Source organism: Culex pipiens, chromosome 2 (assembly GCF_016801865.2).
Source record: "Culex pipiens pallens isolate TS chromosome 2, TS_CPP_V2, whole genome shotgun sequence".
In the NCBI taxonomy this organism is placed as follows: Eukaryota; Metazoa; Arthropoda; class Insecta; order Diptera; family Culicidae; genus Culex; species Culex pipiens.
Window position 1 is genome coordinate 193,103,676 of NC_068938.1, and position 13,048 is coordinate 193,116,723.

The following is a 13,048-nucleotide window of genomic DNA, read 5'->3' on the forward strand; positions in this document are numbered from 1 at the left end:
ATAAAATATATTTTATGAAAAAATAAGTTCACTTTTTTAACTTTTACCAACATTAGTTCCGGCCCGTCAATGCTTCAGAAAAATCTGATCTGGCCCGCAGGGCCGATAGGCTCCTTAGACATTTTAAAAGCATTTTCAAAGCTTTTCTATTTAAGTCACAATAAAAAATTAAAAAATATATTTATAAGAGACTTAGGTATTTAAATGTAACACATTGGATTAGAAATTTTGGTGCAAATCCAAAGGACAACAAAAAACAAAAATAAACTTTTAATCTACTTAATAGCTACTATCCTTGTTAAAATTGAAGTGCAGATTATCACCAATTGATAGTATTTAGGCTAATTCTATGATCCCAAGCAACATTTTTTCCAGGAGTTCTACAAAAGCTCTTCAAGATAGCTACAGCATAGCAGTTTGGACCGCGGTAGGATGAAATTCTCTTCAAAACTTATTCTGGAGTTTGGAAGAGTACTTGAAGAGAGTTTTATCCTACCGCGGTTTAGGAGTTCTACAATCCTGCAAAAAATGTTACTTGGGATTTTAAGCCTAAAAATCATAAGAAATATAATTAAAACATATATTTTATGATAGTTTTAAAAATTGTCCCAGGATCCCGGGAATAACCGGGATTTAAATAATATTTTCCCGTTTCCTGGGGAATTAAAATCCCGGGAAAATTGGACGCCCTAGATTTGTCTTTGTACATATTTTATTAGTTTTTTTCACAAATGAAAACATACATTTAAAACAGACTCTGTTTCTTTAGTAGAAAAACTACACGAGAAACAAAATTTACGGCTTTTTATCCGCTTTTGTATAAAATTATTTTAAAAATCTAAAAATATATTCATTTTAATTTCGGAGATAGTTAACTTAATAACTTTTTCTAAACTTTTGTTTGAAATGTCAAATTATTTGATTATTACACTATAAAAATAATTTTGCAATGTTATAAAAATACAAAATTACAAAATAAACAAAAAATGTTCTTAATGAATAGATGACCACTCTGAATTATTACAGATTTTAAAAAGTATATCAAATTTCCCATAAAATGACATGTCACAATGTTTTTTAAAAGTTGATAGTTGTTTTTTTTTTCGATGAAAGGATTTACATAAAAGCCCCGTAGAAACCAATTCTCTATATTAACACCATAACAGGCTAAAAATCTCCTCAAAAATAGAACGGGTCGTACCGCCCCTCCGTCACGAGATATCGAAAAATGGACATTGGATTCGTGATCAGAGACCCAAATTTATCCCTAAGGACAGAGATTCTGCCTAGATTGAGAATAGCTGCCTTAGGGTAAAGTTTCACGCAAATCGTCGGGGCAACTGTTTACGATTTCGTGGCAGAGTATTACCTAAATACTGTAGAGTCTTAATCCAACGTGATGATTTAGATCAGTGTTATATGTCTAACCTTTTACCATACACAGCCGGGGTGGAGGCAGACGTTGGTGTGCGTGAGCATAGCTTGGACCAGTCAGTCATCAACCAGTAGTTAAAGAGTGAGGATCCTACAAATACGACAAATTTAAATCTGGTTAAAACAAGTGAAAAAAAACAATCAAAATATTTTTTTCGAGATATTCTTTGGAAAAATCTTACAACATTGCGGAAGATACCAAATCGAATTTTCGATTCTTCAAATGCCCACTTTATGTATTGAGACTTGTTTGGAAAAATATGTACACTCTTAATCAAATTCATTCATTTTTAAATTTCACTTATTAACACAAAAAAAAACTATGTTGTGGAGGATTTAGAAGAACAAGTTTTAAACTCCAACAAGGAAAAACATTTGCAGTGTTGCCAGATTTTGAAATTTAAATCAGTTCAATAGTTTCTGAGATATTGGCAATATAATAAACGAGTGTTCATTCCACGTAATTTCTAGAACCGATTTTTGAACTGTTTGGGCCTGGGAAACTAAGGCATTATTGAAAATAATTTAAAATTTTCGAAAAAGTGCATCTTTAGGTGTATTTATCTTGGAAACGATGCACTTTATCATGTTTCGGTATTTTGCTTTTTTCAAAGTTTAAAATAATATATATGATGTCTCAAAAAGATTGCAACACTACCCTGTTATACCCTTGCTGGGTCATGACTCAGAATTTGTTTTTATATCCTCTTAAATAAATCAAATAATTAAAAACAAAATGTTGTGCAGTTTTTTGCCATTTTATTAAAAATGAAAAAGATTAGTTATATTTTTGGAGTGAATAAGTCACCCATGCTAAAAGCTTCAACGAGCTTAAAAGCTTCTACACTCTAAAATTGTTAAAATGTAAAATCTCCAACATGTTTTCAAATCATATTTTTGTTCAAATTAACCCCGTTTTCCCTTCCATTTCACTCATCCATCGCGCTTGGCCCAATCCTTCCAGGTCCAAGCCCATCGTCATCCGGGCCGACACGGCGGCCATCGTCCATCACCGATTCCACGGAAGTTGACTGCGGCGGTGGTGGCACTGCCTGCCCAAAGTGACACTAGTATCAATTTGTCTGCGGTTCGCCTGGAAGCGACAGCTCGGCGATGCCATCGGTGTTGTAACTCGCATTCGCGTGTCTGTCTACATTCAGGCGCAGCAGCGAATCCCGTCGCAGTCGCAGGGATGGCTATAAATAATTATAAAAAGTTTTATTATGTCCCTTGGGGGGGCGAATTGGCGGGGGACACATCATCGATTTCGGCGTGACTGTAACCAAAATGGACAAATTGGTGCACCAAAATGCGTGCGACCTGCTGCAGTTCGATCTGATTAAGGCAGGAGGAATGGGGGGGGGGAGGGGTGGAGAGAGTGCATTATAATGTGCAAGTGCAATTTTAGAGGAAGTGGGGTCATCCGAAAACGAGGTGTAAAATTATGTGCTGGTTCAAAGTTTTGTGGAAAGTAGGGCGAAAAGGGATGAAGGAATTTTTGGGTAAAAAGTTTTCTAAGCTAGTTAACGAGTCTCGCGGGGACGATTTAACACATGACCGAGCGAATGAACTCGTAACAATGAATTACTGGCGATGCAGAGGAAAACTGTCTTTCCAATTAATATTTATTGCTTTTGCGAAGAAAAGTCAGCCAACGTAATGGACTGTGACACAAAATCAGTTTTTAAACAAGTTCCTTAACCTAATAAAATTATGAAAGTTGTGATTAGCTTCGACTCTTAAGATAAAATTAAACCTGAATTAACCTGAACAGTCTAACGAACTATAGATCTCACTTCAAAAATGCCAATTTGTTGAACAAAATTATTATTCAAATTCTTTTCAAACAAATAAGCTCAAAAATCTAAATAAGTAAAAGAGTAAATCTTTCCCTGATCCTGAGGGGAACACCCGTGAAGAGTATTGGAGCCGGCATTTACAAAGCGGATTCAGTGACAGTGTATTAATCAACTTAATGTTAACATGTTAAGGTTAATGTTAACGTTCCAGAGCAATTCCATGTCAAATAGGAAATCGGTTATACCCGACCCTCTCCGATTTCAATGAAACTTTGTTGACATGTTATCCTAGGCATATATAAGCCATGTTTGTATATGAAGAGCCAGTAACACTCGATAATGACATTTTAGAAGGGCGTACGTGTTTTCAATATTTTTGTATTTCGTAATTTAAATATTGCTGTATCTCGAAGCCGTGCACCATACCAAAAAGTGGTCAAAGACAAACTTGTAGGAAATTTGACGGGCTTTCCGAAAAAAAGACACTGAAAGAAAAAAAACACTCCACTTTTATGAGATTTTTTGATTTTTAAGTTTAAAAGTCAAATTTGAAGGTGAGCCCCCGATTTTTTTTCGTTCAAAATTTTTGTAAAAATAGCCTAAGATGTTACAAAAAGACTCACGAAAAATGCAAGATGGAGCAACTCACTTAAAAAAATACAAAAATCATTTACTGAAACTGTTTTTCTGAAAAGTGCTCTAAACCTCAAAATTTTCAAAAGCCGAATACGGGAATCGATTCTCCAGACAATTTTACATAAAATTCTCCATATTGACCATTGTCCTAAGTCCAATCCTTGTGAAGTAACAGCGGTTTTAAAAATAAAAATGTTGAAAAAATAGGTTTTTTGATGGTTTTTGGCAGTTTCTATATGACGGACTTGATTTTTCAGTTTCGAAAATATGTTTACCGAAAAGCTCGTCCAATTTCCCATAAGTTTGTCTTTGACCACATTTCAATTGGATGTATGGGCTTACAGATATAAGCTAATTTATTATCCAGGTTACTTTACTACACTGAAAAAATGTTATGTTTGAATTATGAGCAATGTAATTAGCTTATATCTGTAAGCCCATAATTCTTCCCTTCCCTTTACTTAGCAATCGAATCCCGAAGGGAAAAGATCACCAGTTGTGTGGGTCCAAGCCGGGATTTGAACCCCGATCTACCACTTACGAGGTGGAAGCGTTACCACTACGTTACGGCTACGTGGCTCGGTTTAAAAATAAATAAAAAACAAAATGCTGCTAGGTATTTTCTTGATAATATAATTTGCCAATAATCATGATTATAATTATGACTCATAAGTCCCTAAAAACAGTGCATGATCTAGAGAAGAAGGTAAAGAACGAATAAAATCAAATTTTTATGTGAAGCAAAATTCACATTTTTTAATTTAAATAATAATTTAAAAAGCAAAATCTCAACATCCATTGCCTTGCCATCATTATTAAAAAGACAGTCTTTTGTCTTTTAATATAAATCTCCATATCCATTGCCTTGCCATTATTAGTATTTTTAAGTTTACATTTTATATATGTAAACATTCGCAATACACAATTTACGTTTGCTGTTCAGCATAATTTCACTTAAGAGCAATGCGTCAATGTTGGCTGTTATATAAACAAAAATGGCATAAAAATTTATAAAAATCAATTATTTTTAAATAAATTTTCTGATCAATATGGTAAAATTACAGGTATTGATGAGATATTCATAAAAAAGTTAAAAAAAAAAACATTTGCAAAAACAAAAGGTTTATGACATTTTCTGATCACTTAAAAAAATTAAAACATTGTAAATATTTGTCCTATTGAAATGTTTGTCTTGATTAGAAAATTATCTTATTATTTTTTTCGAAAACTCATTTTTTTTTTGGTTCAACAAATTAAAACAAGATTAATTTCAACTGCTAAAAACCATTCAAACTTAAAATTTTGTATTAAGTTTTTGTTTTTGATATATCTATTTTTTGCCCCTTTTTATTGTTCACCATTTCTAGAAAAAAAAAACCGAAAACAATATTTTTTTATTTGTATAATTGTTTTGAAATTCAACACAATTACAATCTGATCTTTTAAAAATGTTAAGAATCTGATTTAATGTGTTAAAATTAATAATTTTTTGAAAAATAATGAGATTCCTGAAGTTATTAAGGGCTTCATAAAACTTGAGCAGTAAAAAAAGATTTTGCCTTCTTTTAAAATTTATCATTTCTTTGACAACAATTTCTTTATCTTTAAAATATGTTTTATTTAAGCTAAAAACTACACAATTATAATTAAATTTTAAAAGAAAAAAAGAACCAAATCTCAATTCATTCTAAAAGAAGCAGATGAGTTTAACAACATTTTTTTAATGTAAAGGTAACTCTTAAAATTTAATTTTTTAAACAAGCAGTTTTTCAGATTTCAATTATCACATTTTGTTTATGGGTCATTCCATCTGAAGCGGAACAGCACTTGAAAATTACCATCTCCGATTCTGTCCAAATTTGGCAGAGCTGTTGAGACTATTAAAACATGCAAAAATCCCGAATTTCATCCAAATCGGACCACCCCTCCCATTTTTGTACCCTCCCAAAAAATCGACTTTTTGGCGATTTTTGAGCGAAACCCCTGTCTTCAAACGGCGATTACTCAGGAACCACAAATCTTAGAGGGTCGGTCTTAGACTCAATTTTGAAGGAAATTGGACGTAGAATCCATTTCTGTGATCAAAATTTAGATTAAAATATGTTTTCTACCTGTATTGCGCAATTGAAAACTTTAAATGGCCGTATCTCAAAACAGCCCTATTTATTTTTTAAATTTGACCTCACCATCGTATTCCTCGTCCGATTTTACATAAGAATCACTTATCGACAGAAAGGAATATGTTTCGTTCCAGAGATATCGAATTTTAAAGTTTTGAGTATTTGAGATTACCTAAATTAGCTACACTCGCCGCCTCTGCTAGAAGCACTAAGTCGTGCTGATGAATAATTACTACCTGGTGTTCTGTAAGATGAATTATTTTTATAATTTTATACGATTTTGAGATAATCAATACCTTGAACAATCTATTTTTTGTTTAAGGAATATTTATTGGGTAATTTTCAATGCACTGATCTTCATGATCTCAGTGTCATTAAACCATATTAAGTAAAATTTAAACTTTGAATATTTATTTGCAAATGCTACAGAGTTTTTACAATACAATTTTCAAAAAAAAAATCTAGTATTTTTATATTTTTCCTTATTCCTAATTTCTTCCCACTTTATCAAATTATTTCTTTTATTTGAAGTGAGAACAAATGTAGAGCTGGCTGTGGTCGATGAAATAACTCTCATGGGGTCTAGAGCTATTGCCATGTGCGATAGCGAAATAGTACCATTCAGCAAAACCCCCAAAATCTGCCTTACGGTTTGAAAGGTTGATCATATTAAACCGATTTTAATATTGTGAGCCAGTTTCATCTGAATAATTGATGATTTTTTTTCAATTCTGCTACATGTGGACAGCAGCTTTATCGTCTTTCAAGATTTCTAAATGATTGACAAACAAAAAAAAAGATTATTGTTCGGACGGTGTCGAAATCAACACAACTGAATTTGATCTTAATCAGATAATAAATCAGATTAATCTTTGTGATTTACTTACATTTTTCAGTTTTATACTTTCCAGAAATCCTCCTCCTTAATCATGCTTCACGAGAGTTTTATTCATGTTAATTCATAATTTTTAACACGATAATGTATCGTACACTTTTTCTTAAGTGTTACTTACAAGATCAATTGCAATTTCCTGCTAGCTCTGCGGGAATTCCATTCTTGGGCACACAAATTCACTGTATACTATTTTTTACTTTAAGATTATACAGCAGTTTCCTACAGTGGTGTACATTCAATATTTGCTAATGATTATTTGGGATGAAATCTTATTTCAATAAAAGCAGGTAGCAGTTATTGATCGGCACGACTTAGCTAATTTAGGTAATCTCAAATACTCAAAACTTTAAAATTCGATATCTCTGGAACGAAACATATTCCTTTCCGTCGATAAGTGATTCTTATGTAAAATCGAACGGGGATAACAATTTTTTGGGAGGGTACAAAAATCGAGGGAGTGGTCCGATTTGGATGAAATTCGGGATTTTTGCATGTTTTGATAGTCTCAACAGCTCTGCCAAATTTGAGCAGGATCGGAGATGGTAATTTTCAAATTTGTATTTTTTCTTGCACACTTCAGGTGGAATGACCCTTATATTATATTTTTATTCTTTACATTCATTCATTGTTTTGAAAATATTTAAAAATTCACTTTTTCAGATTTTTTTTCAGATTCTTGTCTTCAAATTTGTAGTTTATAGAACAGTTTTTGTAAGAGAGCAAGTTTTTTTTTAATTTGTGTGAATGTTTGCATTTTTTAAAATGCACTTTATGTCAAATGTTGAATAGGGAAAATTCTCGTATGTTTGGCAGGTTAAGCACTCGCTCCTAACTCCATCCAATTTGCTGATTTTCACTATTTAAACAACTTATTTTGCAAAACTTTTGATAGAAACTTGCTTGCTCACTTCTCATTGAGCTATTTATCATTCGATTTCAGTTGAAAACGCTCTTAATTAGCTTTAATCAAATGCCAAAGTTCTAACCAGCCAACATTAGAGGCACGCCGGAATTAGATGCCGTTCCCCTACTAAGTAGATTTCAGAAATAATATTTTTGGAAATGTTTACCAGTAAAACTTAGCAAATGATTTCAAACTATAGTTTGCTCTATTTAAAAAAAAACTTTTTGAAGAGAATATTATTGAAGTAATGATACTTGTTCAGTGCTTTCAAAGATTTTGATTAATTCAAACAAAATTAAAGAAAATTAAGATGGGACATTTTGGAAATGATGGTATTAATATTTGATTTTGATAATTCGTTAAAATTATAATCATTGCAAATGCTTTTTTTCAGTCATTTTTTTGAATCAATAAACACAGACATTCAAAATAACTCACACTGCATTGCGTTTTCATTGGTAGAAGCCTTGAATAACGATATTTTACATTCTTTTCGGAATTTAGTGTAATAAAGAAAATTCACACCCAATAATTCTGTATCATATCCAATCAAATCCATTTTGACTTGAATAATATCTTCAAAAATAAGTTCTGAATTTGTCATGCATTTTTTTACAACTTCTTGGAAAATGGCAGTTTAAAATCTAGTGGACTGTTGAAATAAAAATAATCGAAGTTTCAATATATTGAGGTTCAATTGGACACTAAATTATTTTAAAATATCATGGCATTTCACGATGTTTACCAAATTTCACGGATAATGGCAAATTTCACAGATTAATATTGATTGAATGAAAGTGAGGAAATCTATAAGAAATGAATAAGATAAGAGTATGTAAAAAATACTTAAAATAAGATTTAAAAAACGGTAAGACAATTGGCATGTAGAAAGTTTATTTCCATAAAACATTGCATAGTACATCTTTTGCTCAACTACGACACCATCGAATCCCCTATTGGTCCGTTCCGATTCATCAATTCTCCCAACATTCCTGAGAACTTCCACAGTGTCCGCACGTCGACGTCGTCGTGCTATCTTGTCGCACCCGCCATTTTGACGTTCCGAGAAAAACGCGTTTTAATGTTTGACCATGAATATTCAAAAACGAGAGCACGCAATGTAAACAATAACAAACACGTTTTGTTTGGCTCACCATTCTGTGCATTGTCCCAAAGTTTGATTGAAGTTGGTTGCTGGAGTCCCGAGTTATAATAACAAATGTTTACGGTAGTCTAGCTTGTACGTGCGACAAACGCATCCTGACTTTCCTGGCCTGAAATCCCTTTGGCCTTTTGTCGCACTTACATCAATTTTCATGGAGTGACAAGATAGCACGACAAGATTGAAACTACTTTCATATGTAAAGTGACAAAAATGCACGGAGCTTTTTCGGTTTTTGTTGAATATCTCAGGATTGAAATAGAATTTTGGGGATCTGTGAAGGTCAAAAGGTGAGGCATTGTGAGCTGCACAAAATGGCGTTCTTAACTCAATTTGGCCCAAAATGCACGTACGACAAGTTAGCACGATGGCGACGACGTATCCTCTAACAACAATAACTGGATAGGACCTTCTCAGCCCTCACACGGATCGACCACGTCACCCAAACCCAAAGAGAACCTCTTCCTTTCCAGTGTGTGTGTGTGTGTGTGTCCGATTTGCATAAAATAATAGATTTCTGTTTACATTTGCAATAGTTTATACGTTTAATTTTACACTGCTCTGCCCAAAGCGAACCCGACTGGACGCGAGTTCGACACGCCACCGGAACATGAAATTGGCCAACATGATCTGACAGTGACCGACACCCATCCTCGTCGCCTGGTCTGGTCAACTGTCATTGGGGATGATTTATTTTTTGAATTATGGACGCTTCTTTGTTGTGGGCTCGGGGAGGGAAGTGCGTTTTTGCGTTGGTGCGTCTACCGGGGAGCAGTTTTAAAAACTGAACTTTGACCAGTGATTTTGCAGCGAAATGTGCTCCCTGTCCGGGCACACGATAAATTACTGTTTGAGTTATTGAACGGTGGCAAATTTATTGTGGCGTTTGAAAAAAAAATTGTTTGCAAAATTAAAAAGGGTAACGGTAACGGAGATGGGACGATCCATTTGTCACAGCGTTTTGACGGGATGTGGCTTGAGGGTGGATTTATCGCACGAAAGATGCACATTTTGAAACATTTGGAAGCAGATTGGTTGATTTCATTTCAAATATCGTTCGCTCTTGAAAGAAATTCTCTCACTTTTTCTGTAATGCCTTGTTGTGTGTGGTTTTGTTGTGTTTCAGTACTTACTACTTAATAACCAACTTTAAACCGATTCCGATATAATGTCCAACCAATTGAAATTTCGACCAAAAACAGTTGCGTAACTGTAATCACGTCTAAGACATTTTATGCAGCCATCCTTCGGCAGATGAAAGACCATTTCAATTGCCGCCAACATTTAACTACTTCACATTACGGCCATAAATTAAATCCGTTCAAAAACGTAATTTTCAGCGGTTCACCTGCGCGCTCTTACTTTGCTCAGTACAGACATCCAGGAAAACCCCTTGAGGCTATTATGCTGCGTTTGCTGCCGCAGATTCTTGGAAATTCAAAACGAAAAACCGTTCGAAACCGGGCATAAATCTAAACGGTAACTTGGCGGCTGGTTCTTCAAACTGTCATAACATTAGCCGAGAACCGCTTGGACGGACGGGAGAAAGATTCTCCCGGAGGCTCGGTTTCTCTCTGCCGGGCAAAAGGATGGACGAAAATGAAAGTTAATTTTAGCATGATTTTTACGAGTTGGGACGACTGGGGTTAAAAAAACGTTATGTAAATAATTGTTCTAGAAAATAAATTTGAGCTAAAAAAGTATTCGAAAAATAAAATGGAGACTAAGTTACTAAATCTTCAACAGCCAGAGAAGGAGTAGGAGTCAACAAAATCAAAGGAATTGGAGAAAGTTGGAGTCAGAATTATAGTCACTAAATCTCCAATAGCTTATACCGGAGTCAGAGTCGTTAGTAATTTTGACCCCAATTGGGTCCTAAAATGAAGCTTGGATTGCTGATATTATTGTTTACAGCGATTAAGCTTATTTTTCTGAGTACAATGGCCCTTTGTACGACCACAAAGAGTTTAAAATGGATTTTTAAATCAATTTTGAAAAATTAACCTCGCGGTCCTTCTTGACAGAAAAGCTCCTACTTGACAGCTCGTTCCAAGGGGACCATAGTTGATCCATCGAAAAAATGTTGTCTTGTCAATTTTTTTTTTTTTTTGCATTAAAATGAAAAAAAGTGATCAGAAATGGTTTTTAATCGTGTTTTTTACCGTTGTACATAAAAATTGACATAGGGCTTTAATACCCAATTGTCCCCAAAAAATCTTCTCAAAAACGGACCAAAAAGCCCAGCAGCCTGGCACCGTTGCGATAGAGGGCGCTCCGCACATAAAAATCACGATTGCATGCTCTCTGGCCGGAATTTCGTCCTCAACTTGGCCAAGAATGCCCTCGGGGAGTAATCACGACGAGATGCCACAGCTTGGGCCGCCACCGTCCCAGCTCGTGATGACGGTTTAAGTGGTTTGTCATTATTGCGGCGGGCTCGTCGTCGTCGTCCTCAAGAAGGCAAATCTTTTCTGCTGAAGGGCCAGGCTGAGGAAGAGCTGGTAATAATTAGCCGGCCAGTTGTGGTTTTCAAGTGCGGGACAAGTCGTCACCGCCGAGGGGTGGTAAGACCACTTGAAGGAAGATGGGACGGTTTTTGAGAAGTTTTTTGGGCGGGGAATGAAAAGTAAATATTAGGTTTTGTGTTGACATTTATTGATATTAATTGTTGGATGTCGGAAGTCTTTTTTTGTTGAGGGCTATTTAACAGCTAGCACGTTGCTCAAAAATTAAAAAAAAATCAAATATACAAAAATACAAAAATACAAAAATACAAAAATACAAAAATACAAAAATACAAAAATACAAAAATACAAAAATACAAAAATACAAAAATACAAAAATGCAAAAATACAAAAATACAAAAATACAAAAATACAAAAATACAAAAATACAAAAATACAAAAATACAAAAATACAAAAATACAAAAATACAAAAATACAAAAATACAAAAATACAAAAATACAAAAATACAAAAATACAAAAATACAAAAATACAAAAATACAAAAATACAAAAATACAAAAATACAAAAATACAAAAATACAAAAATACAAAAATACAAAAATACAAAAATACAAAAATACAAAAATACAAAAATACAAAAATACAAAAATACAAAAATACAAAAATACAAAAATACAAAAATACAAAAATACAAAAATACAAAAATACAAAAATACAAAAATACAAAAATACAAAAATACAAAAATACAAAAATACAAAAATACAAAAATACAAAAATACAAAAATACAAAAATACAAAAATACAAAAATACAAAAATACAAAAATACAAAAATACAAAAATACAAAAATACAAAAATACAAAAATACAAAAATACAAAAATACAAAAATACAAAAATACAAAAATACAAAAATACAAAAATACAAAAATACAAAAATACAAAAATACAAAAATACAAAAATACAAAAATACAAAAATACAAAAATACAAAAATACAAAAATACAAAAATACAAAAATACAAAAATACAAAAATACAAAAATACAAAAATACAAAAATACAAAAATACAAAAATACAAAAATACAAAAATACAAAAATACAAAAATACAAAAATACAAAAATACAAAAATACAAAAATACAAAAATACAAAAATACAAAAATACAAAAATACAAAAATACAAAAATACAAAAATACAAAAATACAAAAATACAAAAATACAAAAATACAAAAATAAGCATAGCATAGGTGCCCACCCGCAGTTGCTACTCCGTTATTGACCAGGACCTCCAGAAGTTACATCCACGAGCCGTGGAAGATAAGTGGGTGCTATCTTTCCTCGCTTCGCAACTTCTCAAAGGCCCCTATCATGCTGATCAATACCGGCGCCGGCCACGACCAGTGGTAGGGTCACGGGGAAGTGGATGGGAATGTTAGTCCGATACTTGAGTGATAGAGACCGCCCAATCGACTGCTTCTCCGACAAAGTATCACATGAGTTTTGAGGGGGTTAGTAGAGAAAAAAAAAAAAAAAAAAAAAAAAAAAAAAAAAAAAAAAAAAAAAAAAAAAAAAAAATACAAAAATACAAAAATACAAAAATACAAAAATACAAAAATACAAAAATACAAAAAT